We start from the raw sequence: 17,647 nt of genomic DNA on the forward strand, positions 1-17,647 counted from the left end.
ACCCTGGTTGCATATGAAAGGGAGACTAGAAGTGTGAGCACTGTAAGATATTCCCTACAGGGGAAGGAGCCACTCTGGGAAGAGCAGAAGGTTCCAAGTTCCCTCCCTGGCATCTCCAAGATAGGGCTGAGAGAGATTCCTGCCTACAACCTTGGAGAAGCCGCTGCCAGTCTGTGTAGACAATACTGAGCTAGATGGACCAATGGTCTGACTCATTATATGGCAGCTTCCTATGTTCCTACGAAGGAAGAGTGTATATACTTTGTGTCTATACCCTACAGAAGGAAAAGCCACCAATTTGATTTCGAACAGGACATCAGAATGTCATATATGGAGTTACCCCAATTTCTTAGGATTTAAGTACAAGTAAGAACAAAGGAGCTTTTAAAATGAGTTTCTTGTGATCTGATTTGCAAAGCCCTATTTTGAAGCAAGTGTATAAAAATAGATTTTTGGTGGGTTAGGGAAAATGCTTACTGCTCATTTTAGCAATATGTGAAGCTACTTTCAAGAGGTTGGGGTATTTTAGTCCATTTCAAGCTTATTAAAAAGACAATATGTAAGTTATTTATATATGAGCTACTGTTACAAGCACAAAGCAAAATAAAATAGTAATGATTATAAGGGGAAACATCATGAGAAAGAAACATTTTCACATATTTTGGTTGGTGCGGCCTGAGGATGTGGACAAGATCCTTGGCAGTGTGCGGGCGACTTCGTGCGCTCTTGACCCTTGCCCTTCATGGCTAATAAAAGCTGCCAAGGAGGGGACAGGCAGATGGCTGGAGGTGATCGTTAATGCTTCATTAAGGAGGGCAGAATGCCATCGTGCCTAAAGGAGGCGGTGGTAAGACCTCTATTTAAAAAGCCCTCCCTTGATCCCTCCAACCTGGACAACTATAGACCTGTGTCTAACCTTCCCTTTTTGGGCAAGGTGATGGAGCGTGTGGTGGCATCCCAACTGCAGAGGGTCTTGGATGATACGGATTATCTGGACCCTTTTCAATCTGCCTTCTGCCCCGGGTATGGGACTGAGACTGCCTTGGTCGCTCTAGTGGATGACCTACGCCGGGAACTAGACAGGGGGAGTGCGTCCCTGTTGGTTCTGCTGGACCTCTCGGCGGCGTTCGATACCATCGACCATGGTATCCTTCTGGGCCGCCTCTCGAGTATGGGAATCGGAGGCACTGCGTTGCAGTGGTTCCGGTCCTTTCTTGTGGGGAGGGTCCAGAAGGTGGTGCTGGGGGACTACTGCTCGGCCCCGTGGCCATTGGCCTGTGGGGTCCTGCAGGGTTCGGTCTTGTCCCCCATGCTGTTTAACATCTACATGAAGCCGCTGGGAGAGGTCATCCGGAGATTTGGACTGAGTTGTCAGCAATATGCGGATGACACTCAGCTCTATCTCTCCTTGTCATCTGATCCTAGAGAGGCAGTGGATGTCCTGAATCGGGGGCTGGAGGCCGTGATGGGTTGGATGTGGGCTAACAAACTGAAATTGAATCCAGATAAGACGGAGGTACTGTTGGAATGACTCTGGAATGCTCTCCCAGTGGCCATTCGTTCCTCGGACTCCATCACAGCTTTTAGAAAGCTTTTAAAGACTTGGCTTTTTACTCAGGCTTTTACATAATTGTTTTTTACTGCTGCTTCTGTGTGTTTTTATCTGTTTTTATGCTTGTTTTTAGCTTGATGTTTTTACTGCTTTTTATTGTATGTTTTAATTTTTGTAAACCGCCTTGGGGTTTTCTTTTAACGAAAGGCGGTATAGAAATGTAGAAATAAATAAATAAATAAATAAATAAATAAATAAATATTTTGCTGTTTAATCCATTTTGATAACATTGTTGTTAAAAAAGCAGCATATAAATATTTTTTGTAAAGTTGGGGGAGTGGGTGAAACAGCACACACAGACCAAATTAGAGTTATAAGGAGTTTAGTATCTTCAGGAACAAAAACAAGAAAAGGTCAATTTTGTCAGAGCATTTTTCTTCCCTCTTGTACTGACTAATTTCCTCACAAGAAGGCATATTGTCGGGATGGGAAGGGTTTTTTTTACAAGTTTGTACTAGAACAGTTTTGGCACTTTGAATCTTTTTTTAAAAAGTTTAAAACTCTCTCTCACACTGACAGACACACATGGAAGAAACACATACACACAAATGGAGACTTTCAAGTGGGATGGGACTTCTCTCATGAGTATGTGTGCGCGCACACACACACACAGTGTTCATGCACACAGAGGGGGTGGGTGGAGGGGAGAAACACGGTGCCTTAAATCACACACAAACAAAACAAACAGATAAGGGTTGGTTTTTTTAAAAAAATCTTTCCTTTTCCTTCTTTGAGGGAGACATCAAGCCCAACAGTCAGCTTCCTCGCTCTGCAATTACATTCAGGTGCAAAGTGGGGGAGGAGCACAAGACTCCAGGAGAACCAATAAGGCTAGCAGAAAGGGAAGTTAACCTTTTTTTTAAACTCTAGCCGATCTCGATGAGACTGAGTCCAAATTCACAGGGGGTACAATTACACCCTTGCACCTCCCCCTGGATCCGCCCCATAATGGACCACACTAGCCTATAGGTCTGTCCTTAGGGTTTCTCAGCCCTAAAGGCTCCATGAGCCTACAAACCATCCAACTCACCTTTCAGGGACTCAACATACTCCCCCATATGTGCCCATTTGCTGGCCAAGGTCTAGTCAACAGGACTTTCTGTCTGTGTCATTTTTGTGGCAAGTCTGGATGCTGGCAATCAGAATTTGGGCATTTTCAGCAATTGCTCCTCATTTGTGGAAGCTTCTTCTTGAAGGAGAATAGTGATCTTTTTCTTTGTTTTCTGGATGGCCTTCTGGCTGATTTCTGTGGCTGTTTATTTTGTGGATCTCATGTTAATATTATGTTGCCCATGTTACACCACAATGCAAGGATATTATGGGGAGAAATTGAACCTTTATTGCTTCACAGCTCAGCAAATACTTTTACAAACCTATGAGCCTGTGCAGAAGCAGAAAATCTGCCCCTCTCCCTCGTTTGGAGGAAGGCGGGGCCGGAGGAAGGCAGTCTTTTGCCAGCTCAGCTGCCTTCTCGCCTCCACCAACTCCCTCCCTTCCCCCTTCGGTCAGCTGCTGCTGCTGCTGAGAGCTCATCAGGCCCTCACTAACTGGTGAGTGGTTTGGGTTAAAAGTTGTTGAGCACTGCTGGTCCCTCAGTCAGTGTGCCTGCCCCAGCCAAGCAGCCATTCGGCATTTACGAGGTAGCCCGGGAGAGCTCTCGCCGCCTTCCCACACCACCGCTGCTGCTCAGCAGTAGCTTTAAAGGTAAGTAAGAAAGAAAGAAAAGCCCTGCACTTAGGTGGCCACAACCCCGGACCCCCCAGCCCCCTCCCCAGAGTGCCCCTCCCAAATTGAGCCAACACAATGTTGGCAACCCTATCTGTGACCCAGGCAAAAGCGAGGTAGGAGGGGAAAGGAGTCTGTCCTATCTCACTTTTTGGTAGTTTGCAGCATTGTGGCTCTTGGAACGGCTGCTGGGAGCAGCGGCCTTAGAGTCCAGTGTACAGTATGGCCAGGGAAAGGAGCACTGCTGTACTGCCACAGGCTGCCTCTCTACTGCCTGTACAGTGCATTGTGGGATGCATGAGGACTTCCTCCTCCCGATCCCATTTTGGAAGTCTGCTGCTGTGCTGGTTGCCTGGACGAGCAAGCAGTGGAGCCTCGATGAGGCTCCGATCATCTGGGGGAAGTAGGTATGATCCTGCCTCCCTCCCCGTCTTCCCCACTTTGGACATGTGAACAGCCTTCCTGTCACTTCCTTTAGGGGTCTTCTATAGGGAACCATGGATTCTATTGACCACAACCCTCACAGGCTCTTTTCTAAATTTAGGAAGAGAGCAACATTTTCACCATGGAGAGACTACTGAAAATGTCTTTCCTGTGGTCTATAAACTATGTCTCAGATGTAACCTCTCCATAGATCAAAGCCAACATGTTGTGCATCTCCGTGCTCTTGCTCCACATTCCTGGTGGCTATTGGGCGGGCAAGGGAGGCTCAGCAATCCAAGAGCAAGTAGTTCTAGATACTATGATAGTGATGGGGATCACTTTAAATGTGAGGCATCCATAGGGTGAGAATAAAGAGTATTCTATTCCTTACTTTTCTCTCTCTTCCTTCTCCAGCACAGTCCCCATCAATCCAAATCTATGTCTCCATGTCAGCTCCATCAGGCAATGGCATAACTTTCCTAAATGCCTGCCTTGAGGGAGTAATGGGCTGGATGAGGGATAACAAACTGAGACTGAATCCAAATAAGACAGAGGTGCTCATTGTAGGACACTGCAGTTCAGGAAATGGATAGATTTGCTGGTTCTGGGTGAGGTTACACTCCCCCAGAAGGAACAGGTCTGCAGTTTGGGAGTACTTCTGGACCCAACCCTCTCTCTGATACTTCAGGTGGAGGTGGTGGCCAGGAGTGCTTTATATCAGCTTTGGCTGATTCAACAATTGTGCCCTTTCCTGGAAGTGAGTGACCTTAAAACAGTGGTGCACATGCTAGTAAACTCCAGGCTTGACTGCAACTGGTGCAGAATGCTACTGGTCCCAGATTGGTGTCCAGGACATCCCAAAGAGACCATATTATTCTGGTTTTAAAAGAACTATACTGGCTAACAGTAGGTTTCTGGACAAAATTCAAAGTGCTGGTTATTATCTATAAATAGCTTTGGCCCAAGGTATTTAAGAGAATGCCTTCTTCATTAGGAACCCCACTGCCTATTAAGATATTCAGGGGAGGTTTATCTGAGGGTGCCACCAGATCGTCTGGTGACGATGCAAAAGCGAACCTTCTGTGTAGTTGCTCCAGAACTGTGCAACGCACTTCCTGCTGAGATTAGAGCTGCTCCATCCCTGTTGGTGTTTAGGAAACAACTAAAGACATATCTCTTCAGCCAAGCTTTTTAGCTGTTTGGTATCTTTTATGAGTATTTTAATTTGATATTTGAAATATCAAATATCAATACACTATACCAGTGTACACTATACCATACAATATACCAGCGTGGTAGAGTGGTTAGAGTGCTGGAATAGGACTGGGGAGATTCAAGTTCAAATCCCCATTCAGCCATGATACTTGCTGGGTGACTCTGGGCCAGTCACTTCTCTCTCAGCCGAACCGACTTCACAGGCTTGTTGTGAGGAGGAACTTAAGTATGTAGTACACCGCTCTGGGCTCCTTGCAGGAAGAGCGGGATATAACATGTAAAAAACAAAACAAAACAAAACAAAATAAAAAAATAAAAAAAATGTTTTAATTGTTACAATTTCTTGGTTTGTTTTATTGCTGTAAACTGCCTAGAGACTTTAGTTGTGGGCAGTATACAAATATGTTGAATAAATAAATAAAATGGATTGGTGGGTAATGTATGGAGATTCTTGTATGAAGCTGGATGTGCACATCTCTTTGCACATGAGGATCTGTGGAGCATGGTGAAGGGATACTAAAAGTCCTTTTGGCAGGGCTGCGGGGCCCCCATTCTGTTCTCTTGCCCAAACCTTCTCATGCACGTTCCACAGCATAACAAAAGCAGTTCTGAGCCATTCCAGGAGTGCAACTTTGACTGGAAACATTCTCAGTTTGGCCTATAAGTAGATGTACGTATCGAATTCAGGTATTTGTGTCTCCGATCTTGTCAAATCTTTGAGAACATTTCTTCATTATAAAGAGCCATTTTCAGCCTTTTGCTTTTGGAATTTAGCAGGAATTGGCAAATATAAGGATGCTAATTCAGGTGCTTGCAATGGAACTGCATGATGAATCTCCTCATAAATAATGTCACTTCTGTATGATGATGCTTATGATGATGCCAATGCGTTTAATTATTAGCTACTAGTTGGAAAATGCTGCCCGACCTGTTTCTTGCTGTTGTGTTGTAAAAGTATTTTCTATTTGTGGTGACATTCGGGGACTTAAACAAGGAGCATGACTAATAAAAAAAAGAGAATGAGACAGAAGCCTTGGTTTCAGGTGAAAACAGTAGTTAATTGTTGTTATTCAATTCCCTCAATGGAATTTCATACGCACACAATGCGATTAACAGAGTTCTCAGAGCAAAAAGGGAAGCAAATCATAGATACGCCCTTTCCTTATCCAGGGCCATCTTCTTATATGCAGGCAATACAAGTGATTCTCTGCAAAGGCATGAGTGGAAGCTAGGCTCAGATCACACCAGTCCAAACCAAAACCCGAGCTCAGCACAACTAGCACAGTCAAACTAGTCTGGATTATTTGTTTGGCATTTCCAGGTTGTGTTGTGCATTAACTATATCTTCTCTTAAGTTCTCTTAAGGTTTTATCTCTCCCCCTTATTAGGTCCTAAAACACGGTCTAAAAGCACATGATCCAGCCACTTTGCTGCAGCTAAGCAGGTCTTGGTGAGGTCAGTATCTGGATGGGTGACCCATGTATTCCACCTTTGTGGGGTGGGAGCATATCTCAGTAGTAGAGCATCTGCTTTGCATGCAAAGGCCCCAGGTTCAATTCCTGGCATTTTCAGGGAAGGCTAGGAAAGACTTCTGCCTAAACCTTGAAGAGCCACTGCCAGTCAGTGTTGACAATACTGAGCTAGATGGACCAATGGTCTGACTCAGTATAAGGAAACTTCCTATGTTCCCCTGGCTCAGGGAATCTGGAATAGTCTTCAAGAGTAGTGGTGTGCATGGAACCAGTGCCCTTTGAGCCAATGGGGGTGGTGGGGATAGCTTTAAAGACAGGGGAGGGTGTGCTTCCCCCTCTGGCACTGTGTGTAAAAATAGTCAAGCAGGGTGGCAGCGTCCCTCCACGTCGCCCTGTTGATCCCCCAACTGGAAGTGGTTGGAAGTGCCTGGTGCTCATGTGCATATCACAGGAACATACATGCACATTGTGCACATGCACATGCATGTTGCACGCACAACATACGTGCGATGTGCACACGTGTGCCGAGCACTTCCAGCCACTTCCATTGGGGGGATCAATGGGGCAACAAGGAGGTATGCTGCCGCCCTGCTGGTCTATTTTTACACAGAGCCCAGAGGGGGAAGTGTGTGGGGGGGGAGTGCATCCTCCCCCATCCTTAAAGCTATCCCCTCCCCCACCTCTGAACTGGCGGAACCACCAGTCTATCAAACCAGTTCATGCAGCTCAGCCAGAGAGCTATGCAAAACAGAACCCAACTAATAACCATTTAATTCCACCTGCTTATGCACGGACTCTTCATTAGTTAAAAGATTCAGCAAACAACACTCTGACCTCTTGCTCCTTCTCAGATTACTCCAGTCACCAGAGGTACAATCTACAGAAATTGGGTTGGGTTAAGTTCCTGAGTCACATAACCCACCTCTATTCAGCAGCAACCATTACCGTATTTTACGGACTATAAGATGCTACGGACTATAAGACGCACCTTAATTTTAATCCAGTTTTTCAGAGTTTTAACATATTAAACTGTTAAAACATATAAGATGCTCCTGAATTTTGGCGGATATTTTTTGAGGGGAAAAGTGAGTCTTATAGTCCATAAAATATGGTAACTCCTCAATTCCCTCGAGCAGCTGCCTGGGAATTTTAAGGGGTCAAACAGGATTTCCTTTTAAAATCCCACCTCCTTTGGTTTATGACTGACAGGCAGACCATGTGCTTCACTAGTAGCAGACCATTGGTCTGGGCATTCAGCTTCTAGAACACGGCAGTGCCTCATGAAGTTGTCCAGCTTGACCAGTTTGTCATCCTGCTTAATCTCGGGCACTATCTCAGCCTCTCTCCTCATATTTGCTGGACCCTCTGGTGTTTCACATCTGCCTTCCCTGACCATTTCATCTGTAGTGAATGATCCGTTGGCAGATAACTGTTGCACTGGGGACAAGGAAAGAGAGGAGCAAGGCTTAGGTATGTTTAGGAGCAATGAGGGCAATTCTGCCCCACTGGAAGCTGCATGCGGCAGCACAAGCGTCTACCTTAGCAGCATAGGGCCTTCTCCTAGTAGGTCTGGTCTGCCTGTTTTTATCAGGACTATAACATTTGAAGTTATGCAGGGGTCGGAGCAAAGAATGTGACCTCTTGTGGTGTATGGTTGCATCATTTCTTTTCCGTGCCGCTTTACTCCTTTCTCCCCTTTGTCTTGGGTCGTCAGCTAGTTAACTTGTATCACTGTACCCAAGCAGCATACTTGGAATTCCTGCCTACAATTGTCATAATTAATTACTGGAAGCCATAAGTAAGTCCAGTCGAGCGATGCATTTACTGACCTTCTGGATGGCAAATGCTCATCAACAAAGCACCAACGAGTCCATTAGGTATATAATATGTGCAGGAAGGTGACAGGCTTTTGCCCTTGGTTCTGCCTTTCACTGCGAATGTTTTGGGACTGCAACCCTTTCGAAACGAGAAATATCATTAGGAGATCTCTCACAGGTTCCTGGTGGCTTATCCAAGACATCTGGGTGAATGATTAACATTTCACTGTGTCAGGTGTTCTTTGTCGTTCTTCCCTCCTGCCCCCCCATTCCAGATAATTAGCTGGAACTTAGTATTCAGTAATGCTGCCTTTGTTAAATGCCTGATGGATGAGGTCAGACTGCAGGACTGCAGCCAGTGTGTTTAGAGCAGGGCTTCCACACGGGATTTTTTTTTCAAAGGTGGGGGGCAGATCTTTGTTGGAGAATAATGGGGAGACAGAAATAGTTGAGAAATGACACTTGTTCTTTAATATTTGCTTTCTGTACAATACTGTGCATTATAGAGAGGCATACCTATGCTACCTATTTAAAATGGTTTAATAATTATTCACAATCCCCATGGAACCCTAGGAACTAGGACTCCCTAATTAAGAATTAGGGGGCTAGGAATATATAACAATTCTTAGTATCCTCAACAAACATTTGAGGGGAGCGAGCCAGGACAGTGAAACTGGTATGAAACCAGAGTACATTTGCAGTGTGTGTGTGTGTGTGTGTCTAGGGAGCTATATAAAAAGCTAAAGCTGTTGGGGCCTCACTGAGGCTATTCTCACATGCAGTGGAAACTGGGTGAAGGGAGTGCAGCCCGGTTTCCACTGCACATGAGAACCACCGGGAGTGGTGGCCAATATAGGTGGGCCAGGGTGTGTGTGTGTGTGTGTGTGTGGAAAACAAGCCAAAGGTGCAGCTCATTCTCACTTTTTCAAAATAAATAAACCTTGCCCCATCCCAGCTGCCTCTCTACAACAAGCCTCCCAGCATCGGGAGGGTCCCCAGAATGCCCCATGCACTTGCTTGGGTCATTCTGGGGCTTCTGGGGGCCAGGAGGCCCCCCGAACCCCATCACCCCAGCTAGCTCAGCAACGGAGCCAGTAATCATCTGGGCTGCCGATCCAGCTGCCCAGGGAGGGCTCCCTGCTTGTCTGCCAGGAGAGCAGGTCAAGCCCTAGGCTTTTCATACTGCTTGTATGGAGAGCCTTAGTGACTGACTGACATGAAACTCCCAGCCCAAACCACAGAAGAGAAAAACATGCCATTTTACAAGTAGATTCCAGCCCTTGCTCAGACTACCAAAAACATCTAAAACCAGGAAACAATTTATTAATTGCATGGAAAAGGCAGAAGAACTCTCCCATTGGAAAGGCATGGGGAATGATACCTTCCAACAAACTGTGACAGTTATCTTGGGTGCTTTTTGAGACAGAAAGTCTGGCCTTTCACTAAATTATGCAGCCACGAACAAGCTATAATTTCCCAGTTCCCTGCATTTCAATCTGTGTTGCATTTCTATGAAAATTGCTTAACAAATCAAAGAACACAAGAAAGCATAAGTGTTGGAGATAGAAATACATTTTTCTACATATAAACTCTTCTGTACATCAGCTAGCAACAAGTGAAGGGAGAGTGCACGGCCATTTTGTGGTGCAGGAGGAATGCTTGCAAACTGCAAGTCCATTTTACGTATGTGTGTATCCATACTGGGGCTCATCTATATCTTCTCACTTTGTCCTGAGGAGAAGATTGCTACTTTTATTTCTGGCTGAACTCTTTCCCCTTATAGCATAGTGACAAGCAGACATTTATCAGGCAAGGCTTTTCTGGTCAGTTAGATGCAGTGATGTGAAATGCTTTACTATCTGAATCTTGTCATGCAGTTACTAAAGGTATAGGAGTCTGTGCACACTGTGGCAACAACAGCACCACACAAACGGAAGGAACTAAGTTCGCAATTACAAAGTGGTATCTTGGAGCCTCTTGAAGTGGTAATTTGATTTCATTTTAAATAAATATTCCTTTTTTTAAAAAACCCACCAGTCATTTGAGCTCAGTTAGTAATTCAGTTGAACTTGTGGAGAGGGTGTTGTGGAGCAATCGGGAATCAGCAGTATGCTGTGAAGCAAATTTAATGAGCCTTGCGTGGTGGTCTTGCACCTTAACCCAAAGCCCCATATTCTCTCTGAGCAGGGGTGGAGCCACCACAGCACGAACAGGTTCAAAGAACCCAGGCCGCTGCCCTCAGGGACTGCACCACACGCCCCAGTCGTGCCCCCTGCACCTGACGTCAGATGCAGCAGGTGTGGTTTTGCTCACAAACATGGCCACACACCTAGTTTGCTAGCAAAATCTGGCCAGGGAGAGCTGCTCCCGGCTGCATTGCGAACGTGGTGCTGGCCGAATTTTGCTCACAAATGGGGGGTGTGGCCCTGTATGTGAGCAAAACCACACTCCCTGAATCTGATATCAGATGCAGGGGGCGTGGCTAGGGGAGGGGCGCTGGCAGCGGGCTGAACCGGGGCCACTGCTGGCCTTCCTACACTACTGTCTCTGAGGTACACATGGAGCTTTCTGAAAGAGCAGGCTGCTTCTCCTTCCACTTAGACAGAAGGGGTCATTCAGTATTTAAAGAGAGAAGCATCTACATATCTGTTCCTCCCACTGAAGTGAATGGGGGAATCTTGTCAATCGGGGAGCTTCTTGTTGCCACCAGAGCTTTCATATTCACAGCAAATTCTTGGATCAACATGCTGACTGAAAGGTGCATCCTCCTTGCTATAATTTGACTAGGCAGAAGCAGAAAAGTGGACAGAAAATGGGCTGATTTTTGTTGTGGTAGACTGGTACAGTGCAATAGGGAAACAGATAAGTGTGTTAAACACAATCATCAGTAAAGCTATCTGAGCTGAATCCAAAACCAAATCTTCCAAAGATGTAAAGAAACAGACGATCACATACTCTGGCTTCTCTTCAGTCTATCACATGGCACCTGGGAGTTTTCAGAGAGATGCAAACAAACTTTTTTTTAAACACTTGTAGAAGTATCTAAATTTATAGAACAGAGAGCAGCCATTTGAAGATTTAGCGCTAATTCTAAGTTTATGTCTTAAGCAAAAATATTGCTTATTGCTTTGCGACTACATTTGTAGTTGTTTGTATAACTGTTTCCCAATTATTCTTTTATTTTCTATTTTTATATCTGACAATTAGCATATTGGCTGAATTTTGTTGAAAAGAATGATAAAAGGAACGTGCTTGAAAAATCAGTTATTTCTTTTGGCTTGCTTGGATGTATTTGCTAGGGCCTCAACACCTCCCCCGGCCCCCGTTGCAACCATGCATGAGGCTGGTATTTGCTAGTTACTTCAAAGGTATGCTGGGACCTTTAATAAGGAACACAGAAAGGCGTTCTTTGTTACAGTTCACTAAACTTGCTTTGTGAATCATTAATGATGCTGACGGCCTGGTAAATTTACTTTGGTTGTAAATCTATAAATGGCATGGGAAAATGTGGTAGAATGATTTTCATATCTAACTTGAAAATAAGAACATGTAGATTGAGTGGAGGATATTGGGAGGAGATACATTAAGAATTTGGGGAGCTGGGCTAAAGTTAGCACAGTGTATGGAATGGAAAAATAAACATTCCTGAAAAATCAATGGGAAATTTTACGTTAGCTTTAGTTAGGACAAGAGTTAGCTGTTACTATTCCATGCCCACTACTTCAGGAAGTGAACTTCTCTCTATTCATCAGAGTCTTTTCAGTTTCTTGCAAATTACAAACCCTTAAAGATGACTCAGTTAAGAAATGGTCCTCATCCAATTGTTTCAGGAGCTGGTGCTTTGTGTGAAATTTGCGAGCTTTGTGTGAACTAGCACTCCCACAAGGCTGGTGTATTTGCACCACAGTTCCCATAAAGCTATATACTTTTTGAATTGCTAGCAAATCAGGTTGGTTGATTAAACACCACCCATGTAGAGTTTCAATTCATACCTCCATGCAAGCCCATTCCTAGTTGAATGTTTGAGTGTTCACCCATAAAACCAGATCCATCTATATATAAAACTAGCACATTATGGCTAAAACTAGGCAAGAGCCCTGTCCCTCAGATTTTCTCTGAGTCCCCCTCCCCCCCATATGGCGGCAGGGTGGGGGGGAGATTCAGTCATACGATCCCTAACTTATAATCTGAAGTGATACAATCCAGCTACAATTTCCCACATGATTTATCATTCAGATATTCTGGGTCTACACTATCCTCAGAAGAGTCAAAGCTCTCCAAACACATCCTTCATGGAAGCATGCTTGGATAAACCAAGGTAGTTCCTTGCTTTAACAGAATTTGTTTCATATGGACAGATTTCTGACATCATTTATAAAGAATATGAGGGATAATTGGTCAGTTTCCAAAATATTATATTCTCCAAGACAACCATTGTACAGACTGACCATTGATAGAGCAGAAGATTCATACTAGGGCTCCTTCCCTTTCATGCTGGTGAAAACATGCCTTTATCTAAGAAAATAAGAACATAAGAACAGCCCTGCTGGATCAGGCCCAAGTCCCATCTAGTCCAGCATTCTGTTTCAAACAGCCCTGCTGGATCAGGCCCAAGGCCCATCTAGTCCAGCATCCTGTTTCACACAGTGGCCCATGCCGTTGGAAGCCCACAGGCAGGAGGTGAGGGCATGCTCTCTCTCCTGCTGTTGCTTCCCTACAACTGGTACTTGGAGGCATCTTGTCTTTGAGGCTGGCCTATAGCCCTCTGACTAGTAGCCAATGACAGACATCTCCTCCATGAAGTTATCCAAACACCTCCTAAAGCCATCCAGGTTGTTAGCTGTCACCACATCTTGTGGCAGAGAATTCCACAAGTTAATTATATGTTGTGTGAAAAAGTACTTCTGTTTGTTGGTCCTAGATTTCCTGGCAATCAATTTCATGGGATGAACCCTGGTTCTAGTGTTATGTGAAAGGGAGAAGAATTTCTCTCTATCTACTTTCTCCACACCATGCATGATTTTATAGACCTCTATTATGTCTCCCCACAGTCATCTTTTTTCTAAACTAAATAGCTACAGGTGTTGCAGCCTTGCCTCGTAAGAAAGGTGCTCTAGGCCCCTGATCATCTTGGTTGCCCTCTTCTGCACCTTTTCCAGTTCTACAATGTCCTTTTTTAGATGTGGTGACCAGAATTGTACGCCGTACTCCAGGTGTGGCCTCACCATAGTTTTCTGTAAGGGCTTTATAATATAATCAGTTTTATTTTCAGTCCCCTTCTTAATGGTCCCTAGAATGGAATTGGCCTTTTTCACAGCTGCCGCTCACTGAGTCGACACTTTCAATGAGCTGTCCACCACAACCCCAAGATCTCTCTCCTGGTCAGTCACCAAAAGCACAGATCCCATCAGTGTATACTTGAAGCTGGGTTTTTTCGCCCCAATGTGCATCACTTTACATTTGCCAACACTGAACCACATTTGCCATTTTGTTGCCCACTCACCCAGTTTGGAGAGATCCTTTTGGAGCTCCTCATAATCCGTTTTGGATATCACTACACGAAAGAGTTTGGTATCATCTGCAAATCTGGCCACCTCGCTGCTTACCCCTACTTCTAGATCATTTATGAATAAGTTGAAAAGCACCAGTCCCAGTACAGATCCCTGGGGGACCTCACTTCTTATTTCCCTCCATTGTGAAAACTCTCCATTTATCCCAGTTCAGATCCCTGGGGGACCTCACTTCTTATTTCTCTCCATTGTGAAAACTCTCCATTTATCCCTACCAAAGGGATACCTGTCTTTCAACCAGTTAGCAATCCACTCATGTACTTGTCCTCTTATCCCATGACTGCTCAGTTTCTCAGGAGTCTTTGATGAGGAACTTTGTCGAAAACCTTTTTGAAAGTCCAGGTCTCATGGCAGAGAGCTTAACAGAGAGGCAGAGAGAACAATTTGTTATGGGGCAGCTAACAAATAAAGTTGTTTATTAATATTAATAATAATAATTGTTATTATTATTATTATTGTTATCATCATCAGACTTGTTAAAAAGATGATGATAGTATTTGTATAACACTTGCAAGTGTTCAAAGCTCTACATGTTCAATCTGGCTGGGATTGTTCTAACAACCCTGGAAGGCAAGGGTTCTAAAACTTGGCTCTGGATGATGTTGGACTACAGCTGCTATCATCCCCAGCCACAGTGGCCAAAAGCAATTGCGGTCTAACATCTGGGCAGCCAAGTGTGAGAATCCCTGCTACAAAGCATGATGATTATCTGGTGGGGGTGGGGAGACTGAGACTGAACCTGCCACATACTGTGTTGATAGCAATAGCAATAGCAATAGCACTTACATTTATATACCGCTTTATAGCCAGAGCTCTCTAAGCGGTTTACAATGATTTAGCATATTGCCCCCAACATTCTGGGTACTCATTTTACCGACCGCGGAAGGATGGAAGGCTGAGTCAACCTTGAGCCCCTGGTCAGGATCGAACTTGTAACCTTCTGGTTACAGGGCAGCAGTTTTACCACTGCGCCACCAGGGGCTCTTATTATGGCAGAGGTGAGATTCAAACCAGAACAGTCCTGAGTCATACTTCAGTCTCTTAGCACTATGTTATGTATAAGGCATCACGTGGAACAATACATACATAATAGAAATCTTAGGCAAAGTAAAAACCAAAAACCAAAAACCAAGGGAAACTGCTAAACACTGAAAAATACAATCAGAGACATACCATAGAGTTTTATCTATACATTGTTCCAAAGTAAAAGTCATTTTAAAAGGCATTCAGCCCCCTCCCCCAATTCCTCTCCCTACCAGTCTCATATCTATAATTAAATACAGTCTTAAATACTGGCCCAAAGCTAGGACACTTTTCCATTAAACCTCAGATTTCTTCCCCTCAATATGTTTCCGATTATATTAACCAGCTCAATACTACAGGGTCTTCTGAAGAAATGCAATGGTCAGAGAACCCTTCTTGTTAGGTAAGGTATTAAAACATGGTTTTCCAGTCATGGTGGTATGTTATAGATTTCCAGTTTCACTTTATTTATTTTTTATCATGTGCACAAACCCTTCATTTCACCTTTTATATTAAAAAATAACTTCATGAAATAAGACAAAAATAACTTATGATTATATGAAACGTAACTATAACCAATCACAACATTATACATATTAATGGAGAAACACTCTAAATACTATAGGACATACAATCTGCAACAGATATATGCCAACTACAGTAAAATCAGCCAGATATACAATATGGTATAAGGAATTCAAATCTATATAAAGGAGCATATATACTGTACATATATACAAGAGTATGTCAACCATATGGACAAGACATTTATAGAGAACACATTTCTATACCCTCTCCTCTCTCCTCAAAGTGCTTTGCGTAAGCAATGTTACACAAGATGCTCCACGTAGTGTAGAAAACGAACACAACACTCTCTTAAGTTTAAAATGCATCTCTTTGATTTATTTGTTCCTTACAAAAATTATACATAAAAAGTGCTGGGCTTTTTTGCAAATTAAAAAAATGCTGCTATAAAATGGCACAGTCAAAACATGGGCAATAAACACAATGAGGTGTTAAAAGAAAGAATTTTATAATAATAATGGTACAATATGACAAAACTATCCTAACATTACTGCAAGTGATACTAGTGAAGTTCTTGACTTCTGATACATTTCTGTGTGAAGGTACATGTGCATTCCAGTGTACATTTCTTCCTAGGATGGGTATAAATATTTTATTTGAGGCTGACAAGTGATGAAAACAGGCCGCCTGTCACTTGATTCAGCCCAGCCACCTGGGAGAGAATCTTGCTCATGTGAGAGTCAAAAGGGTGGCAGAGAAAGTGTTATTACAGCACAAACTGGTAGTGATTTTCTCCTTATCCTGCACTGGCAAAGCTACTGATGGCTGTGCAGAAGGCACGTTTCTCTGATATATGTGTGGACTTTTTCATTCCTAGACAGATTACTGAAATCTGGGGCTGGTTTAGTTGATACCTTACTGACCCATATGATGAAAAAGGGGATGCAGTGAGAATGTACCTATCGTAACATCTTTTCTGGACATCTTAGACCCTCCTGGCATGTCCCTTCATTGGGGTGGGGGTGGGGGAGCTGTTTGTCTGAATGGCCACAATCCCTGCCACACAATAAAGGAAAATGCCAGGAAGGCATTGGGACGTCCACAGAGGATGTCACGACAGACATGTGGTCAGCACATCCCCTTTCTAATCACATGGACGGGGATGTGCCTTTCTCATCACTTCCCTAACATTGTCTATGGAAGTGCAATGGAAACTGGTTGCTTATGCAGCATGCCACAGTTCTCCCACTGCACTGTTGCAGCAGCCCACTTCTGAGGAAGGCGAAAGATATAAGGTAGCAAGCATCATTATCATGTTGTTTGCCATCTACCTCTTTACATCAAAATAGTTTATATGTAATCCCTCGAAATAGGTGATGGTATCCAGCAATTAAAAAAAAGAGTTATATTCATACACATATTTAGTACCGTGTATGGTTGCATAAGCACCATTTTTGTAACATGTTAAGAAATCCTTATCTGTCTAAAATCTTCAAGGAAGTGGTAAGTTAAATGGTATTTTTAACAAACCAATTGGAATAGGCAAGATGAGTTATGAAAGCTGCTCCTTTCCAAATGCATGTGAATGAATTATTTCAGAAAACAAGTAAACTCTTGGAACTACTTACTAAACAACAGTAGACCAGAATATAGTCTGAAGATACATGCTACATGATACAGTTCTGCTGCTGAAGCTAGACAGGTCTCACCCTGAGCACTGAATGTATGAAGCTTCTACTGAGTTAGACCTAGCTCAGGATTGTCTACACTGACTGGCAGCTGCTCTCAAGGGTCTCAGCCAGGGGTCTTTTCCCAGCCCTACTTGGAGATGCCAGAGATTCAACTTTGGACCTTCTGCATGCAAAGCACAGGCTCTTCCATATGGGAATCATACATAAGGCTTGTTCATTTGGGGATGTTTTGGAGGACAAGTGAGCCTACCTCATAACCCCCATTTGGGTCTGCAAACCCAGCAAACAGATGAGCAAGGCAGCCACTGGGTCCATTGCCCTGCCCTTCCATGGAAAGTCCTCAATGGACATCTCTGCCTTGTTGGTGCTAGCTTCATGATGTCAGTGGCTGCCCTCCCATTGGCCATGAAGGAGCAGGAGGCAGATGTAGCCCTGTCAAAGCTGCTCCAGCTTCTGGATCTTAGAGTGTGTTCTGCAGGCAAGTATGTCTGTTGACGGCAGCCACAGTAGCCACAGCTCCCTATAGTTCCTGTGCAGGGGAAGGTGGGCAAGATGCCATTTGACTGAGCAGAAG

This window comes from Hemicordylus capensis, chromosome 2 (assembly GCF_027244095.1).
Source record: "Hemicordylus capensis ecotype Gifberg chromosome 2, rHemCap1.1.pri, whole genome shotgun sequence".
NCBI classification, from domain to species: domain Eukaryota; kingdom Metazoa; phylum Chordata; class Lepidosauria; order Squamata; family Cordylidae; genus Hemicordylus; species Hemicordylus capensis.